Here is a 19,029-nt window from a genome sequence, read left to right as displayed (position 1 = left end):
CAGGGAGGGAGAGCCCTTGTCTGAAAAGCAAGCTTCTCTGCTTTCTTGATTGCTCCTTAATTGCCCTCAACTCCTGGCCTTTTAGGATTTCAATAGCGCATTAGATATGCAAAGACTATAAATAGTCCATACCGGGCCCCTCCTTTTTTTTTTTTTTTTAACTTTTTTTCTCTTTTTTTAAAACAATTACTCTAAAATGCCAACTACAGAAAGCCTCAAAGACTTGCAATTTGGGTCGAGGCAAGAGCAGAGCTAAGACAGCTCTGAGAGAAAAAGCAATAAGTCTAGTGGTGGAGAAAATTCACTAAACACCACAACTTCCCAGCCCTTTTGGGAACTCAGATCCCAGGGTTTGGAATTCATTAACTAGCTTCAGTCAGCCACATCCCAGACTGGGTTAGGGTCACCTGGAGAACTAAAGGCTCCCCACCTCCTTACACTGGTGGGGAACTGTGGGTTGGCAAGCAACACCTGCTGGACAGCATAAGAGAAGCACAGAGTCAAAAGGCCTTACAGGAGGGTCTCATTTTCAAGGAAACTCCATACCCTCCTCCTGAGACCTGGGCCTCTCTGGTCTAGGTAAACCTGACTGGGACTGACAATATCTGAGGAGATCACCACACAAAAAGGCTACATAGAAGCAGGGCAAGAAACAGAAAAACAAGAGGTGAAAAACTCTGATCAACTAAACAGAATCTAAGTTAAAGTTCTAGAATAAGCTGAACTAAACACCAAAGGTTAGAGAACAAAGCCAACTAACAAGAAAATCCTAGGTAAAAGAGTGAAAAAAGCTCCAGAATAAACTAATCAAGAAAGTCAGATGTCTAGACAGCTTAAGATAATGAGCCATACTAGGAAACACAAAAATATGGATCAGCCAAAGGAACAAACTAATAGTTCAACTGAGATACAGGAGTTGAAGCACTTATTGCTAAATCAATTAAATGAGCTGAAGGAAGAACTAATTGGAGACGTTCAAACAAATCTAAATCAATTCAAAAATCAAGTCAATGAACTGAGGGAAGACATAGCAAAAGAGATGAAGGATATAAGGAAGACAGTGGATGAACACTGAAAAATTCATAAACTTGAAAAAACAAATAAGAGTACTTATGGGAGTGAAGGGCATAATGGAGGAGATGAAAAAGACAATGGAGGGATACAACAGTAGATTTGAACAGGCAGAAGAAAGGATCAGTGAATTGGAAGACCAGACATCTGAAATCACACACTTAAAAGAACAGATGGTGAAAACAATGGAAAAACATGAGCAGGGTCTTAGGGAGCAGAGTGATGACACAAAACACACAAATGTAAGTGTTACGGGTATCCCAGTGGGAGAAGAGAGGGGGAAAGGGGCAGAAAGAATAATAGAAGAAATAATCACTGAAAATTTCCCAACTCTTATGAAAGACAGAAAATTAGAGATTCAAGAAGTACAGCACACCCCAAACAGAATAGACCCCAACAGACGTACTCCAAGACACTTATTGACCAGATTGTTCAAAGTCAAAGAAAAAGAGAGAATTCTGAAAGCAGCAAGAGAAAAGCAATCCATCACATACAAGGGACGCTCAATAAGACTATGCACAGATTTCTCTGCAGAAACCATGGAGGTGAGAAGACAGTGGTATGATATATTTAAGATACTTTAAGAGAAGAACTGCTAACCACAAATTCTATATCCAGCAAAACTGTCCTTCAAAAATAAGGAAGAGATTAAAATATTTTCATAAAAACAGACACTGAGAGAGTTCATGAATACGAGACTGGTGCTACAGGAAATACTAAGGGGAGTGCTACAGGTTGACAGGAAAGACAGGAGAAAGAGGTTTGGAGAAGAGCGTAGAAATGAGGATTATCAGGAAGGGTAAAAAGAGAGAGAGGAAAAAATAAGACATGACATATAAAATCCAAAAGACAAAATGATAGAAGAAAGTACTGCCCTTACAGTAATAACACTAAGTGTTAATGGATTAAACTCCCCAATAAAAAGACAGACTGGCAGAATGGATTAAAAAACAGGACCCATCTATATGCTGTCTACAAGAAACTCACCAGACACAAGGACAAAAATAGGCTGAAAGTGAAAGGTTAGAAAAAGATATTTCATGCAAATAGCAACTAGAAAAAAAGTGGGAGTAGCTATATTAATATCAGACGAAGTAGACTTCAAAAACAAAACAATTAAAAGAGACAAAGAAGGACACTTTATATTAATAAAAGGGTCAATTCATCAAGAAAACACAGCAATCATGAACATTCGAGCACCAAGCCAGAGTGCCCCAAAATTCATGAGGCAGACACTGAGAACACTGAAAGTAGAAGTAGATAACACCACAATAATAGTTGGAGACTTCAATACACCACTCTCATCAATGGATAGAACATCTAGAAAGAGGATTGACAAGGAAATGGAGGTGTTGAATTTTATGATAAATGAACTAGACTTGACAGACTTTTATAGAACACTACACTCAACAACAGGATACACATTCTTCTTGAGTGCTCATGGAACATTTTCTAGGATTGACCACATGCTGAGTCACAAGGCAAGCCTCAACGAATTTTAAAATATTGATATTATAAAAAACACTACCTCAGATCATAACAGAATGATGCTGGAAATAATAGCAGGCAGAAGATTGAAAATTTCACAAATATATGCAGACTAAACAAGACACTCCTAGAAAACCAGTGTGTAAAGGAAGAAATCATAAGAGAAATTAGAAAATACCTTGAGGCAAATGACAATGAAAACACAACATATCAAAACTTATGGAATGCAGCAAAGGTGGTGCTGAGAGGGAAATTTATTGCCTTAAATGCCTATATAAAAAAGAAGAGAGAGCAAAAATTGAGGAATTATTCAACTGTCCACCTGGAAGAACTAGAGAAAGCAGAGCAAATAAACCACAAAGCAAACAGAGGGAAAGAAATAACAAAGATCAGAGCATAAATGAACTGAGAACAGGAAAATAATAGAGAGAATCAACAAAACCAGAAGCTGGTCCTTAGAGAAAATCAACAAAATTGATGGAACCCTAGCTAGGCTACAAAAAGAGAGAGAAAGAGAAAGAGAAAGAGAGAGAGAGAGAGAGGGGGAGAGGGAGAGGGAGAGGGAGAGGGAGAGAGAGAGAGAGAGAGAGAGAGAGAGAGAGAGAGAGAGAGAAGAGGCAAATGAATGGAATCAGAAATGGGAAAGGAGACATAACTAAAGACCCTGCAGAAATAAAGGAGATAATGAGAAGACACTATGAGAAACTATACGCTAATAAACTGGACAACTTACATGAAATGGACAACTTCCTAGGAAAGCATAAACAATGAACATTGACCTGAGAATAAACAGAGGACCTCAACAAACCAATCACAAGGAAAGAGATTGAGCCAGTCATCAAAAAGCTCCCAGAAAAGAAAAGCCCAGGACCAGATGACTTCACATGTGAATTCTACCAAGCATTCAGGAAAGCATTAATACCAATCCTGCTCAAACTCTTCAAAAATATTGAAGAGGACGGAAAACTACCCAACTCATTCTATGAATCCAATATCACCATAATATCAAAATCAGACAAAGATATTGCAAAAATGAAAATTATAGACTGTGGGAAACTAAGTCTTCCATGTTGCCTGAGGCATATCTGGGGTGGTGGCTTATAATGCTGAGCTGCAGGCCTGCATAGATGCCATGCAGGCCTGCCCTGTAAAGATGTGTGTCTTGTGACTATGATGACGATGTTTAAACCTAGATTGTATACACATGATGTAAACATAGGTATCTGGTGGGCTCTCCTGAGCCTGAGGACCTGTAGCATATACACCTGATCTTCTGAAATAAATAGCTGGAGCAAGAGTGCATTGGCATCCACTTAGCACGAGATGCAGTGGGCCCCCTGCTCCCTTAATTCTTAACTTTGTGTCTGTGTCTCATTCCTGTGCCACCCTGTCAGCAATAAGTGGCGCCTGAACAGGGACCTTAAGAACTGGACCTGGTTCCTGACAGAAGAATTGCTTGAACGAAGGAGGTACAGCGGTGCTGGAACTCGGGTGGAGGTAACGGCTGTGTTTGTATGCGTTTCTTGTAGAACGACCCCAAGCATTATAAGCAGGGTAATGGGTAATGTTGAAGGACACAATAAATATGTTTCCTATATTTCCCTCTTAAGGCAGCTGCTGCGGGCCAGCGGTGTCAAGGTTTGGGGGGGGGAGTCACAAATTTTAGAATTGCTGCAGATCATTGATAAATACTGCTCTTGGTTCCCTACCCTTGGCTCCCTTGAACTGCATGACTGGGAGTGGACAGGTAAGGAATTGAAACAAAAACATATGCAAGGAGTTGATTTACCTGTTACTATTTGGTCTACCTGGACTTTACTCTTATTATTACCTTATGTACCTGTTGGTTCCTCCTCTAAAAACTGGGAAAATGGAAGTTTTGGTAGCACAGAAAAGGCATGAATTTTTCTCACAGAGGCTCTGCAGGAGCCGCGCCCTATGTGTACTCTTACAATTCATGGGCATAGCTTTACTGGGCTTATAGATACAGGTGCAGATGTCTATTATTAGTCAACAACATTGGCCCTGACATTGGCCTTTGCAAGAGGCTCGAATTACTGTTGTGGGCCTAGGCTCCCCTCAGGGACTTATGCAAAGTGTTTGTATTTTGCCTTGCCTGGGCCCTGAGGGACAGAAGGCCACCTTACAACCTTATGTGGCTGCTCTGCCTCTTAATCTTTGGGGCAGAGACCTACTTGAACAATGGGGTGCTACTGTACATATCCCTCCTCCTAGTGGAGTGTACAGTATTCAAAGCCACAACATGATGGCAAATATGGGGTATGTCCCTAGCCATGGGCTTGGCGTACGTTTGCAAGATACCCCTTCACCCACCCAAGTCTCACCAAAATGTGATCAATTTGGTTTAGGATATAAACCTTTTTAGTGGCGGCCACTGTTTATTTGCCTCCCCAACCTGTCCCATTAGTATGGACTACAACAAAACCGGTATGGGTAGAGCAGTGGCCGCTTACAAAAGAAAAATTAGAGGCTTTACATGAATTGGTTCAAGAACAATTGTCTTTGCAGCATATCGAAGAGTCTTTTAGTCCTTGGAATTCTCCTGTGTTCCCAATAAAGAAAAAATCAGGAAAATGGAGAATGTTAACTGACCTAAGAGGTGTTAATGCTGTCATTCAGCCCATGGGACCTTTACAACCTGGGCTCCCCAATCCTAGCATGATTCCTGAAAACTGGGCTTTAGTGACCATTGATATTAAAGACTGTTTCTTTTCCATCCCTTTAGCTGATCAAGATAAGGAAAAATTTGCTTTTACTATTTTGTCCCTTAACAATAAAACCCCTTCTAAACGATATCAGTGGAAGGTTTTACCACAAGGTATGCTAAATAGTCCTACAATATGTCAATATTATGTCGACCTTGATTTACAGCCTATTTAAATTTTCCTAAACCTTATATAATCCATTATATGGATGATATTTTGTGCTCTGCACCTCAGGAGACTGAAGTAGAAGCTTTGTTCTATGCTGTTCAAAAAGCTTTACAGAATGTAGGATTGCATATTGCTACTGACAAAGTGCAACGTACTTTACCTGTACAGTATTTGGGTTCTAGTATCAATAGACTTACAATTCAACCCCAAAAAGTACAACTCCGCAGAGATACTGTTACCACATTAAATGATTTACAAAAACTACTAGAGGATATTAATTGGCTTCGCCCCAAAGTAGGTATAGCTAACTATGAGCTGTCCACCTATTTTCTCTCCTTTGTGGAGATTCTAAATTAAACAGCCCTAGATCTTTAACTTCAGCTGCAGAGAAGGAATTACAATTAGTGGAAGCTAAATTTCAACAAGCTCAGATATCCCGTGTTGATCCTACACAACCTTCATCTCTACTTATCTTTTCCACTCCCAAATCCCCCACAGGCTTGCTTTTGCAAAATGATAGGCTTGTAGAATGGATCTTCTTGCCCAATTCTGTAAAATCCATTTCCCCTTATCTAGATTTCTTAGCTACTTTAGTTGCACAAGCCAGAAAAAAGGCAAAACAACTCAATGGTTTTGACCTTTGTTTAATCGTGCTCCCTATAACTGCTAAAGATTTGCAACAACATCTAGCTTGGCAAATTGCTTTAGCTGACTACACATACTCTGGCTTTCTTTGGGCCACAGCACAAACCGGTGAAACATTTCGACATGTTCGTACTCACCTTTTTGCCTGTTTTGCCTCTATGGGCTTGCCCCGTGCTTTAAAAACCGATAATGGCCCAGCCTATACGTCTGCAAAATTTGCTACTTTTACTACGACTTGGGGCATTCATCATACCACTGGTATTCCTTATAATCCCCAAGGACAAGCTATTGTTGAGCGTGCCCATCATACTTTAAAAATTATGTTAACAAAACAAAAAGGAGGAGATGATGGAACACCCCATGAACGATTATCAAAAGCTTTATTTACTTTAAATTTTCTAAATTTTTATGAAAAACTGGGTGGCACTGCCGCAGAACGACATTTTCCAGCTGAAAGGACAACACTGAAACATTATTTCCAGAAGGCACCTCCTATATGGTGGAAGGACATGCTAACTAATGAATGGACAATGGGTACTTTATTAACATGGGGAAGAGGTTATGCTTTTGTTTCCCCAGGTGACGGACAAGCACCACTTTGGATACCGGCCCGATGACTGAAGCCGTACCATGAACCCAACAAAGAAAAGAAAATTCCTATGGGACATCGAGCCACCAGTGATGCAGTTCCAGGGTATGACACTGAAGACAAAAGTGATCAGGCCAACACCCCGAACTAGGGAAGCCCGACATTCAACTTGGGGTCAGATAAAGAAATTACGTCAGGATGCTGAAAAACAAGTCCAATGAGACAAGCTGCCTATGACAGGTTCTAACCTGATGGCAGCAATGTTGGCTCTTATTGCTGTTGCTGTGCATATATCTCCGGCATGTGCTCATTCTGGAAATTATACCTATTGGGCTTATATTCCTAACCCCCCATTGCTGCAACAAGGCAACAGTTCGTTCAGTTTTCCCTCCTCCTTATTTTGGCTGCCTGGGTCCAAACTATTGTTGGGCATGGAGGCCACAGGGCATAGGCTGTCAAGGAGACAAAACTAACCCTCTTGAGGGGCGTTGCCCCTCCCTTACATCACCCTGTATGGCCCTGGAGGATGGCTGGTTAGCCAGAGACGGGTAAGATTCCTCAGGGAAGGAACAACCTAAGACAGGCACAGTCGCAGAGGGGCCATCAGGAGAAAACTTGGGGGCCAACAGAGGTAGGGCACAGAACCTCATCCCCCCAGCTTTGCAAGGGTCTGAACCCTCACCCCTTTTAAGGGAGGTCTCCTGCCCCCATGGCTACTTTGTTTCCCATGCCCAGCTCAGATCGGAGCCCAAGTGGCAGAGACCTGACCAGTGGCTAAAATAAAAAGGGGGACATGTGGGAAACTAAGTCTTCCAAGTTGCCTGAAGAATATCTGGGGTGGTGGCTTAGAACGCTGAGCCGCAGGCCTGCATAGATGCCATGCAGACCCGCCCTGTAAAGATGTGTGTCTTGTGACTATGATGATGACGTTTAAACCTAGATTGTATACACCTGATGTAAACCTAGATTGTATACACCTGATGTAAACATAGGTATCTGGTGGGCTCTCCTGAGCCTGAGGACCTTTAGCATATACACCCGATCTTCTGAAATAAATAGCTGGAGCAAAAGTGCATTGGCGTCCACTTAGCACGAGATGCAGTGGGTCCCCTGCTCCCTTCATTCTTAACTTTGTGTCTGTGTCTCATTCCTGCGCCACCCTGTCAGCAATAATAGACCAATCTCTTTAATGAATATAGATGCAAAAATCCTCAACAAAATACTCACAAATTGAATCCAGCAGCACATTAAAAGAATTATACACCATGACCAAATGGGGTTTATTTCAGGTATGCAAGGCTAGTTCAACATAAGAAAATCAATTAATGTAATACACCACGTCAATAAATCAAAGCAAAAGAAACACATGATCATCTTGATCGATGCAGAAAACGCATTTGAAAAACATTCAACATCCTTTCTTGATGAAAACACTTCAAAGGACAGGAATAGAAGGGAATTTTCTCAATATGATAAAGGCAATACGTGAAAAACCCACAGCTAACATCATATTCAATGGAGAGAGACTGAAGGCTTTCCCTCTAAGATCTGGAACAAGACAGGGATGCCCACTGTCACCGTTGTAATTCAAAATTGTGCTGGAAGTTCTAGCTAGAGTAATCAGGTGATAAAAAGAAATAAAAGGCATCCAAATTGGAGAGGAAGAAGTAAAACTTTCACTGTTTGCAGATGACATGATTCTATACGTAGAAAATCCAGAAAAATCTACAGCAAAGTTATTAGAGCTAACCAATGAATACAGCAAAGTGGCAGGCTACAAGATCAACACACAAAAATCTGCAGTGTTCTTATACACAAGTAATGTGCAACAACAGGAAGATATTAAAAAAAATTCCATTTATAATAGCAACCAAAAGAATCACATATTTAGGAATAAACTTAGCAAAGGCCACAAAAGACATATAAAGAAAATTACAAGAAACTGCGAAAAGAAATCGAACAGGACCTAAGAAAATGGAAGAACATACCGTGTTCATGATCGGAAGACTAAATACAATTAAGATGTTAATTCTACCTAAACTGAATTATAGATTCAATGCAATACCAATTAAAATCCCAAAACTTACTTTGCAGAAATAGAAAAATCAATAACTGAATTTATTTAGAAGGGCAAGGTACACTGAATAGCCAAAAATATCTTGAGAAAGAGGAACGAAATGGGAGGTCTCACATTACCTGACTATGAAGCATATTACAAAGCTACAGTGCTCAAATCAGCATGGTACTGGCATAGCAACAGAGATACCAACCAATGGAACTGAATTGAGTGTTCAGAAATAGACTCTCGCAACTACAGAAAATTGATTTTTGATAAGGCAGTAAAGCCAAAGCAACTGGGACAAAGCAGCCTCTTCAATAAATGGCGTTTGGAGAAGTGGATATCCATTTCCAAAAGAATGAAAGGGGACTCCTACCTCACACCATATACAAAAATTAACTCTAATTGGATCAAAGACCTAAACATAAGCGCTAAGACCATAAGACTCTTTGAAGAAAACATAGGGCACTATCTTAAAAATCTTGTGATATGAGGTGGTTTCCTAGACTTTACACCCAAAATGCGAGCAATGAAAGAACAAATACACCAATGGGATCTCCTCAAAATCAAACACTTTTGTACATGACAGGACTTTGTTAGAAAAATAGGCTGCCTACACAATGGGAGACAATACTTGGAAACCACGTATCAGACAAGGATTTAATATCCCGAATATAAAAAGCAATCCTACAATGCAGCAACAGAAGGACAAACAACCCAATTAAAAAATAGGCAAAAGACATGGACAAACACTTTTCTGAAGAGGAAATACAAATGACTCAAAACCATGAAAAAATGCTCAACTTCACTGGCTATTAGTGAAATAAAAATCAAAACCACAATGAGGTACCATCTCATACCTACCAGAATACCCATTATCCAAAAAACAGAAAGTGACAAGTGCTGGAGAGGATATGGAGAAAGAGGCACACTTATTCATTGTTGGTGGACATGTAGAATGGTGCAACCACTCTGGAGGACAGTGTGTAGGTTCCTCAGGAAGCTAAGTATAGATTTGCCATATGACCCAGCTATTCCATTACTAGGCATATACTCAAAGGAACTGAAAGCTAAGATATAAAAAGACCTTTGTAAACTGATGTTTATTGCAGCTTTATTCCTGATTGCCAAGAGATGGAAGCAGTCCAAATGTTCATCAACAGATGAGTAAACACACTGTGGTATATACACATTGTTCTAGTTCGCTAATGCTGTGGAATGCAAAACACCAGAGATGGGTTGGCTTTTATAAAACGGGGGTTTATTTGGCTACACAGTTACAGTCTTAGGGCCATAAAGTGTCCAAGGTAACACATCAGCAATCGGGTACCTTCACTGGAGGATGGCCAATGGCGTCCGGAAAACCTCTGTTAGCTGGGAAGGCATGTGGCTGGCGTCTGCTCCAAAGTTCTGGTTTCAAAATAGCTTTCTCCCAGGACATTCCTCTCTAGAAAGCTTGCTCCTCTTCAAAATGTCACTCACAGCTGCACTGAGTTCCTTCTGTTATGTCAGCTCATTTACATGGCTCCACTGATCAAGGCCCACCCTAAATGGGTGGGGCTATGCCTCCACGGAAATTATCTCATCAGAGTTATCACCTACAGTTGGGTGGGGCTCATTTCCAAAGAAACACTCAAAGAAATCTAATCAAAACTGATAACGTCTGCCCTCATAAGATTACATCAAAGATAATGGCATTTGGGGGACACAATACATTCAAACTGACACACACATGATGGAATATTATGCAGCTGTAAGACAGAACAAAGACATGGAACATATAATAATGTGGGATGAACCTTGAGGACATTATGTTGAGTGAAGTCAGCCAGAAAGAAAAGGACAAATACTGTATGGTCTCACTAATAAGAAATAACACTCATGAGCAAACTTTGAGAGTTAATAGCTGACAACACAGACTACCAGGAGACAGAAAGAGAGAAGAGATCAGGCATTTGATGCTGAAGAACTACAAAAATGTTCAGCAGGATTGATTGTACAGATCCAGAAATAGATAGCATAATACAGTGTAATGGTAGCACAATATTGTAAGTACATGGAACAAAGATGTCTGTGAGTAAAGCTGTAAGAGGTGGGATAGGGTAATGTATGACACCAGAGGTAAAGAAAGATGATGAAGACTGGGACTGTATAACTTGGCAAAAACTGGGGTGGCCAATGACTGTTGGTAAATGTACAAATATAAAAATGTTTCACATGTGGGAGAACAAATGAATATCAACCATGCAGAGTGTTGAAAAAGGGATGGTATTTTGGAAAAAACATAATCAAAGCAAACTGGAGTCTATGGTCAACAGTAACATTCCAAGAAGCTTCCATTAAATGTATCAAAGGCAATATACTAAAGTTATATGTGTATGAGAGGGGGATATAAGGGATGGATATGGGATTCTTGGTAGTGGTATTGTTTTTTGTCCTTAATATTATATTGTATTGTATGATTTGTTTTTTTCTTTTTATTATCTTTTTTATTATTCACCAAAAAGAAAATAACAGTTTTTCATAATAATCAATATGTTCAAGTGCTGACTGTGGTGATAAATGTAAAACTATGTGATGATGCCACGAACAACTGATTGTACACTGTGGATGATTGTCTGTTATGTGAATATATCTCTATAAGATTGTAGGAAAAAATATAAATAGAGGTAAAAGTGCTGGAGAAAACATTGAGAGAGGGATGGACCTATTTACTGTTGATGAGGAGGCAGAATGGTGTAGCCTTTCTGGAGGTCACTGTGATGGCTCCACAAGAAGCTAAGAATGTGGGGCCATAAGGTCCTACAACCTCTTTATGGGGTATGTATTTGGAAGATCTGAGAGCAGAGACATGAATGGACATTTGCACACTGGTGTTTATGGAGGCAGTATTCATGATTTGCAATAGGGGGAGGTGGCCTTAGGGTACAGTGACTGAGGAACAGAATGGTGAACCATGGGGTATGCATACAATGGAATATTGAGCAACTATGAGAAGAAGTGAAGCTGTGAGACACGCAAAAAGGTGAATGGATCCTGTAGACAGCATGTTGAGTGCAGTATGCCAGAAACCAAGGCAAACACGATAATGCCACACCAACATGGACTAACTACAATGTATAAACTCAGAATTAAATCTTAGGACACAGCCTAACAGGGAAATGATTATTTTAATGGTCCCTAGATTGTAAGCTCTTACAGCAGTCAAATGTATTCCTGAATTGTAATGGCTATCTCCAAATTCTGAGATGTTGATCCCTTAACGTATAACCTGATTGGTCTCTGGAACACTGGGTATCTGTGTTGCACCTGAAACTCAGAGCTAGAGCTCAGCAGATATGAATATCAATATTTATGCATAAAGCAACTGTTAAAAAAAAAAAAGCTGAAATAGAGTCCAGACTTCGAATAGAGATATGAATAAAGCAGATCTGGTTAAGACTAGAGCAAATTGGGCCAAAGGGTAAAGGGTGAAACTGACTGTGTTCAAATTTCAACTTCCATGTGAGACCAAGGGAAGAGATGTTTATTTGGTGTAGGATCTATATTTTCTAAACAATATAACTTCTACATTCAGTTTGTTCAAACACTACAATTACATGGAACTTTGAATAGGAAGTGAGCTATGGTAGGTCTGTATAGATTAGAATGAAATAGCAACACATCCTAAAGTAATTTGTGTGGAGAATAAAAATATATATTCAGGGACCCCCTGAAGAGCTGGGGGAGAATGCAGAAGTGTTGGACTTCTTCAGATTGCTGCTGATGTTCTCACAAACATTGGGGACTGACAGCTTGATGTGCTGAGCCCTCTGTCTTGGGGCTGGCCCCTATGAAGCTTGTTGCTACAAGGAGAGGCTAAACCTGCTTATAATTGTGCCTAAGAGTCTCCCCCTGAGTACTTCTTTGTTGCTCAGATGTGGCCCTGTCTCTCTAACTAAGCCACCTGGGCGGGCAATCTCACTGCCCTCCCCACTATGTGGGACTTGACTCCCAGGGGTGTAAATTCCCCTGGCAATGCAGGATATGACTCCCTGGGATGAATCTGGACCTGGCATCATGGGATTGAGAACATCTTGACCAAAAGGGGGATGCAAAATGAAACAAAATAAAGCTTCAGTGGCTGAGAGATTTCAAATGGAGTCAAGAGGTCACTCTAGTGGATATTCTTACACACTATACAGATAACACTTTTTAGGTTTTAATATATTGGAATAGCTAGAAGTAAATACCCGAAACTATCAAACTCCAACCCAGTAGCCTTGACTTTTGAAGACGATTGTATAACATTGTAGCTTACAACGGGTAACAGTGTGATTGTGGAAACCCTGTGGATCACACTCCCTTTATCAAGTGTACAGATGGATGCACAGAAAAATGGGAACAAAACCTAAATGAAAAATAGGGTGGGATGGGGGGGATTGATTTGGGTGTTCTTTTTTTACCTGTATTTTTAATTTTGATTCTCATTCTTTCTGGTGTAAGGAAAATGTTAAAAAATAGAGTGGGGTGATCAATGCACAAGTATAAGACAGTACTGTGAACAGTTGATTGTACACCATGGATGATTGTATGGTATGTGTATATATCTCAATAAAACTGAATTTAAAAAAATGAAGGAGAGTTTAAAATATTTTCAGACAAACAGTCACTGAGAGAGTTTGTGAAGAAGATTCCTGTTCTACATGGACCACTATAGGCAGAATGGAAAAGACAGGAGAGGGAGAAGGTGGTCTGGAGAACAGTATAGAAATGAAGACTATCAGTAAGGATAAAGAAAGAGAGAGAGGAAAAAATTAAAATAAGCACACACAGGATATGACTCTTGGGGATGAACCTGGCACTGGCATCATGGGACTGAGAAAGACTTCTTGGATCAAAAGTGGAAAGTAAAATGAAACAAAGTAGAGTTTCAGTGCTTGAGAGATTATACAGATATTTCTTTGTAGTTTTTAGTGTACTGGAATAGCCAGAAGGAAATACCTGAAACTGTTGAACTGTAATCCAGTAGCATTGAATCTTAAGATGATTGTATAACTACATAGTTCTTAAGGTGTGACTGTAATTGTGAAAACCTTGCAACTGACACTCCCTTTATCCAGTGTATGGACAGACGAGTATGAAAACAGAAACAGAAAATAAATAAATAATTGTGGGGTAGAAGCAGTATGGGATGTTTTGGGTGTTTTAAAACTTTTACTTTTATTCTTATTTTTATCTTTTTGAGTATGAAAAATGTTCAAAAATTCATTTTGGTAATGAATGTATGTTGACACTGTGAACCACTGATTGAACATTTTGGATGAGTACCTGGTATGTGAATATATCTCAATAAAATTGCATTAAAATAAATATAAAAAAGATTAGATAGATTAGATAGATGATTGATAGGCTGATAATAGACAGCTATAGATAGATGATAGATAGACGGAGATCATAGTTGGAGATCATGGATGGAGAGATAGAATGATATGACAAATTTTTGCAAAATGTTATAATCGGTAATTAGATATTTGGGAGGAGTTCTGTGCTGGAGTTCATTGTATGAGTTTTGTATTAGTTTTGCACCTGTCCAGTGAGTTTGAAGTTATTTCAAAATAAAAATTTTAAGAAAAAAAGAGCAAAGGAATGGAGACAGATATGACATGCTGATACTTATCAAAAGAAAGCTTTAGGAGCTATATTAGTTTCAGACAAAGCAGACTTCACAATAAGGATAATTATCAAGGATAGAGAGGGGTATTAACATGGAGGAGTGAATTCTTCAAGATGACTTTACAATCCTATATATGTGACACCTAAAGAAAGTATCAAAATTTATGAGGTAAATAAGGAGAGACTGAAAGGAGAAATGGACAAATTCCCTATTTTGGGAGGACTTCAATAGCCCTCTATCAGTAATTGATAGATCAAGCAGCCAAACAATCACTGAGGATATAGATGACCTGAACTGTGCTATCAATCAACTTGATCTAACTGATAATTGTAGACTATTTCAACCAAAAACAGCAGGTCTATGTGAACTTTGCAGCTTCACACAGAACATTCACCAAGACAAACCACATTCTGAGCCATAAAACATGTCTTACCAAATATAAAGGCATATAAATAATTAAGTATGCTAAATTAGAAGCCAATAATAGAAAGATATTCAGAAATGTCTGCATATCTGGAAATCAAACAATACACATCTAAACAACCCTTGTGTTTCAGTTTGCTAAAGCTTCTGGAATGCAATATGCCAGAAATGGGTTGGCTTTTTCAATGGGGTTTTATTAGGTTACAAATGTGCAGCTCTAAGGCCTTGAAAGTGTCCAAATTAAGGCATCAAGTAGAAAATACCTTCTCTGAGGAAAGGTTGCTGGCATCCAGGGTTCCTCTGTCACATAGGAATGCACAGGGCAATGTCTGCTGGTCTTTCTCTCCTGGTTCTGGTTTCAATGGCTCTCTCCAAATGTGTCTGGGTGTTTCTCTCTTTGCTCTCTCTCTGTTTCTGCCTTTTGCCCTCTTATAAAGGGGTCCAGTAAAAGATTAAGACCCACCTTGAGTTCAGTGGGTCACATTCCAATTGAAACAACCTAACCAAAGGTCCCACCCACAACAGGTCTGTCTTCACGGGGATGGATTAGAAGAACATGGCATTTTCTGGGGTACATAGGAGCTTCAAACCACCACAACTTGGTTCAAAGAAGAAGTCTTAGGAGAAATTAAAAAGTATTTTAAAAAAATGAAACTGAAAACATAACACCAAAATCTGGGATGCAACAGAAGCAGGGCTTAGAAGAACATTTGTAGCATTAAATCTTTACATTATAAGGAAGAAAGATCTAAAATCAATAATATAACCATCCACTATAGAGAACTAGAGAAAAAAAGAGCAATTTAAGTGTTAATCAAGCAGAAGTAAAAACATAAAATTATTAAATCAATAATAGAGAATTATTAAATCAATGATAGAGAAAATGAAACCAAATGTTGGTTTTTTTGAAGAGATCAAAAAGATTGTATACCTGTTGCCAATATAACCAAGAATAAAAGACAGAAAACATATGTAACCAATATTGGAAATTAAAGAAGGTCCATCACTACTATTCCCACAAATATTAAAATGATAAAAAGAATATTATGAAAAATTCTATTACAAGTTTGATGACAGGTGAAATCAATTCATTGAAAGACACAAATTACCTAAGCTCACACAAGGATAAATAAAACAGACAACCTGGTTGCCCAACATGTATTACTGAAATGAATTTAATAATTAATAACCTTTCAAAAAACTCAAAGCACCAGGCCCAGAGCTTTTCACTGGTGAATTGGAACAGGCATTTAAGAAGCATTAATGACAATTCTCCACAATCTCTTCCAGAAAATAGGAACAGCGGGAATACTTCATAACTCAATCTATGAGGTGAGCTTTACCTTGAAACCAAAATTAAAGACATTACAAAAAAGGAGAACTTAGGTCTATATCTCTCATGAACATAGATGTAAAAATCCTCTACCAAACATTAGCAATTTGTGTCTAACAATGAATAAAAAGAATTGAACAACATGATCAATTGGGATTTTTTTTTTTCAGATATGCCAGGCTGGTTCAACATTCAAAAATTAAACAATGTTATCCATCATATCAATAAGCTGGAAGCAGAAAGATCATAAGATCTTAATTGATTAAGAAAAAGCATCAAACAAAATCCAACATCATTCATAATAAAATCTGTCAGTAAACTAGGAATAGAGAGAAACTTACCATTGATAAAGAACATCTATAAAAACCTTAAAGTTAACTTTATTCTTAATGGTGAGAGATTGGATGCTTTCCTCCTAAAATCAGGAAGAAAGCAAATATATTCTCTAATACAATATCTATTCAACATCATTCTAGAAGCTATAGCTGTTAAAATAAGAGAAGAAGAAAGAAATAGAAGGCATACAGATTGGAAAAGAATAAATAAAGTTTTGTTTATTAATATAATATAAATGTTTATGTAGGAAAATACAATAGAATTTACAAAAATTAAAAAAAATCCTTTTAGAACTAATTATAGAGTATGGCAAGGCTTTAGGATTCCAAGACAACTTAGAGAAATCAACTGCTTTTCTATATACCAGCTATCAACTAACGGAATTTGAAATAAAAAAATACCATTTAACTTAGCACAAAAAAGAGAAATATTTAAGTACACATCAAAAAGAATATGTAAAATATCAGTATGCATAAAACTAAACATTGATGAGGAAATCAAAGACTACATAAATGAAAAAATATTCTGTGTTCATGGATTGGAAAAGTACATATTGCTAACATGTCAATTCTTCTTACATTCAATACATCCCCAAATAAACCTTAGCAAGTATTTTAAAGGTATCAACAAACTGATTCTAAACTTAAATGGAAAGCAAAATGCCTAGATTAGTCAATATAACACCGAAGAAGAAACCAAAATTAGAAGACTCAAATACCCCATTTTTAAGACATAAAACTATAGTATTTATGGCTGTGTGCTATTGGTGAACAAATACATACATGGAAAAATGGAACCAAATAAAGAGCTCAGACAAACACCCCCACAAATATAGCCAACTGATTCTTGACAATGGCACAAAGGTAATTCGACAGAATACTGATAGTCTTTTAATTGAATGGAGTTGGCCTCCATATGCCAATAAAGAAAGAAATAAATAAAAAAGATAAAAGAAAACAAGAAACTGGGCACAGACTTTACACTTTTGCAAATATTCACTCAAAATGGATCACACATCTAAATGTAAAATGAAAAATTATAAAACTTCTAGAGAAACACATAGCAAAAAAATCTGTGACCCTGAGTTTGGTGATGAGTATTTAAATTCAACACCAAAAGCACATCGATATAAGAAAAAAAATTACAAGTTGAACTTTATTAAAATTAAAATATTTTGCTCTGCAAGTGACACTAAGAGAATATAAAGATGAGCCATACAGATAATAAAAAATATATTTACAGCCTCCCCCTCCCCAGCCCCAAGGATCTGGGGGAAGGTGCAGATGTGTTGGACATCCTCACCTGGACTGGTGTTGATGTTGTCACAAACATTGGGACTGGCGGTTTGATGTGCTGAGCCCTCGATCATGGGACTTGCCCTTATGAAGCTTGTTACTGCAAAGGAGAGTCTAAACTTGCAAGTAATTGTGCCTAAGAGTCTCCCTCTGAGTACGTCTTTGTTGCTCAGATGTGGCCCTCTCTCTCTAACTGAGCCAGCTCGACAGGTGAACTTGCTGCCCTCCCTGCTATGTGGGACCCGACTCCCAGGGTTGTAAATCTCCCTGGCAATGCAGAATATGACTCCCGGGGATGAATGTGGACCCGGCATAGTGGGACTGAGAGTATCTTCTTGACCAAAAGGGGGATGCAAAATGAGACAAAATAGTTTCAGTGGCTGAGAGATTTCAAATGGAGTCGAGAGGTCACTCTGGTGGACATCCTTATGCACTATATAGATAACACCTCTTAGGTTTTAATGTATTGGAATAGCTAGAAGTAAATACCTGAAACTACCAAACTCCAATCCAGCAGTCTGGACTCCTGAAGACAATTATATAATAATGTAGATTACAAGGGGTGACAGTGTGATTGCGAAGACCTTGTGGATCACACCCCCTTTATCTAGTGTATGGATGAGTAGAAAAATGGGGATAAAAACTAAAGGACAAATGGGGTGGGATGGGGGGATGATTTGGGTATTCTTTTTTCACTTTTATTTTTTATTCTTGTTCTGGTTCTTTCTGATGTAAGGAAAATGTTCAGAGATAGATTGTGGTGATGAACGCATAACTATGTTATCATACTGTGGACAGTGGATTGTATACCATGGATGATTGTATGGTGCGTGAATGTATTTCAATAAAACTGAATTTAATAAAAAAAAAAAAAAAAGATGAGCCATAGACTAAGAGGAAACATTTGCAAAACAAAATCTTATACCTAATACACAAATAACTCGAAAAACTTGAACAAAGGGAAAATAAAATTTAAAAAAAGCAAAAAATAGGCAAAAGCTCTGATAAGATACCTTGCCAAAGAAGATGTACAAGTGGCAAATAAGCATGGAAAAGGATATTCAACATCATGTGTCATTAGGATGTTGCAAATTAAAACAACATTGAACTGGGGGATTGTGGGAATATGGAGGAGTAGGAAGCTCCAGGAATCAACCGCTCTGCCAAAACAACTATTGAACTAGCAGAAACTATCTGAATCAACAACTTTGAAACTTCAGCCTAGGGGAACACTGTGCAG

At 38.5% G+C, this 19,029-nt stretch overlaps 1 pseudogene; it reads left to right on the top strand.

The window, feature by feature from the left end:
- LOC119506879 overlaps positions 1-19,029 on the top strand; it is a 37,479-nt pseudogene that overhangs the window by 506 nt on the left and 17,944 nt on the right.

This window comes from Choloepus didactylus, chromosome 12, assembly GCF_015220235.1.
Source record: "Choloepus didactylus isolate mChoDid1 chromosome 12, mChoDid1.pri, whole genome shotgun sequence".
Taxonomy (NCBI): Eukaryota; Metazoa; Chordata; class Mammalia; order Pilosa; family Megalonychidae; genus Choloepus; species Choloepus didactylus.
Note: the sequence above shows the minus strand (reverse complement) of the source record. Positions and strands in the feature narration are given on the sequence as shown.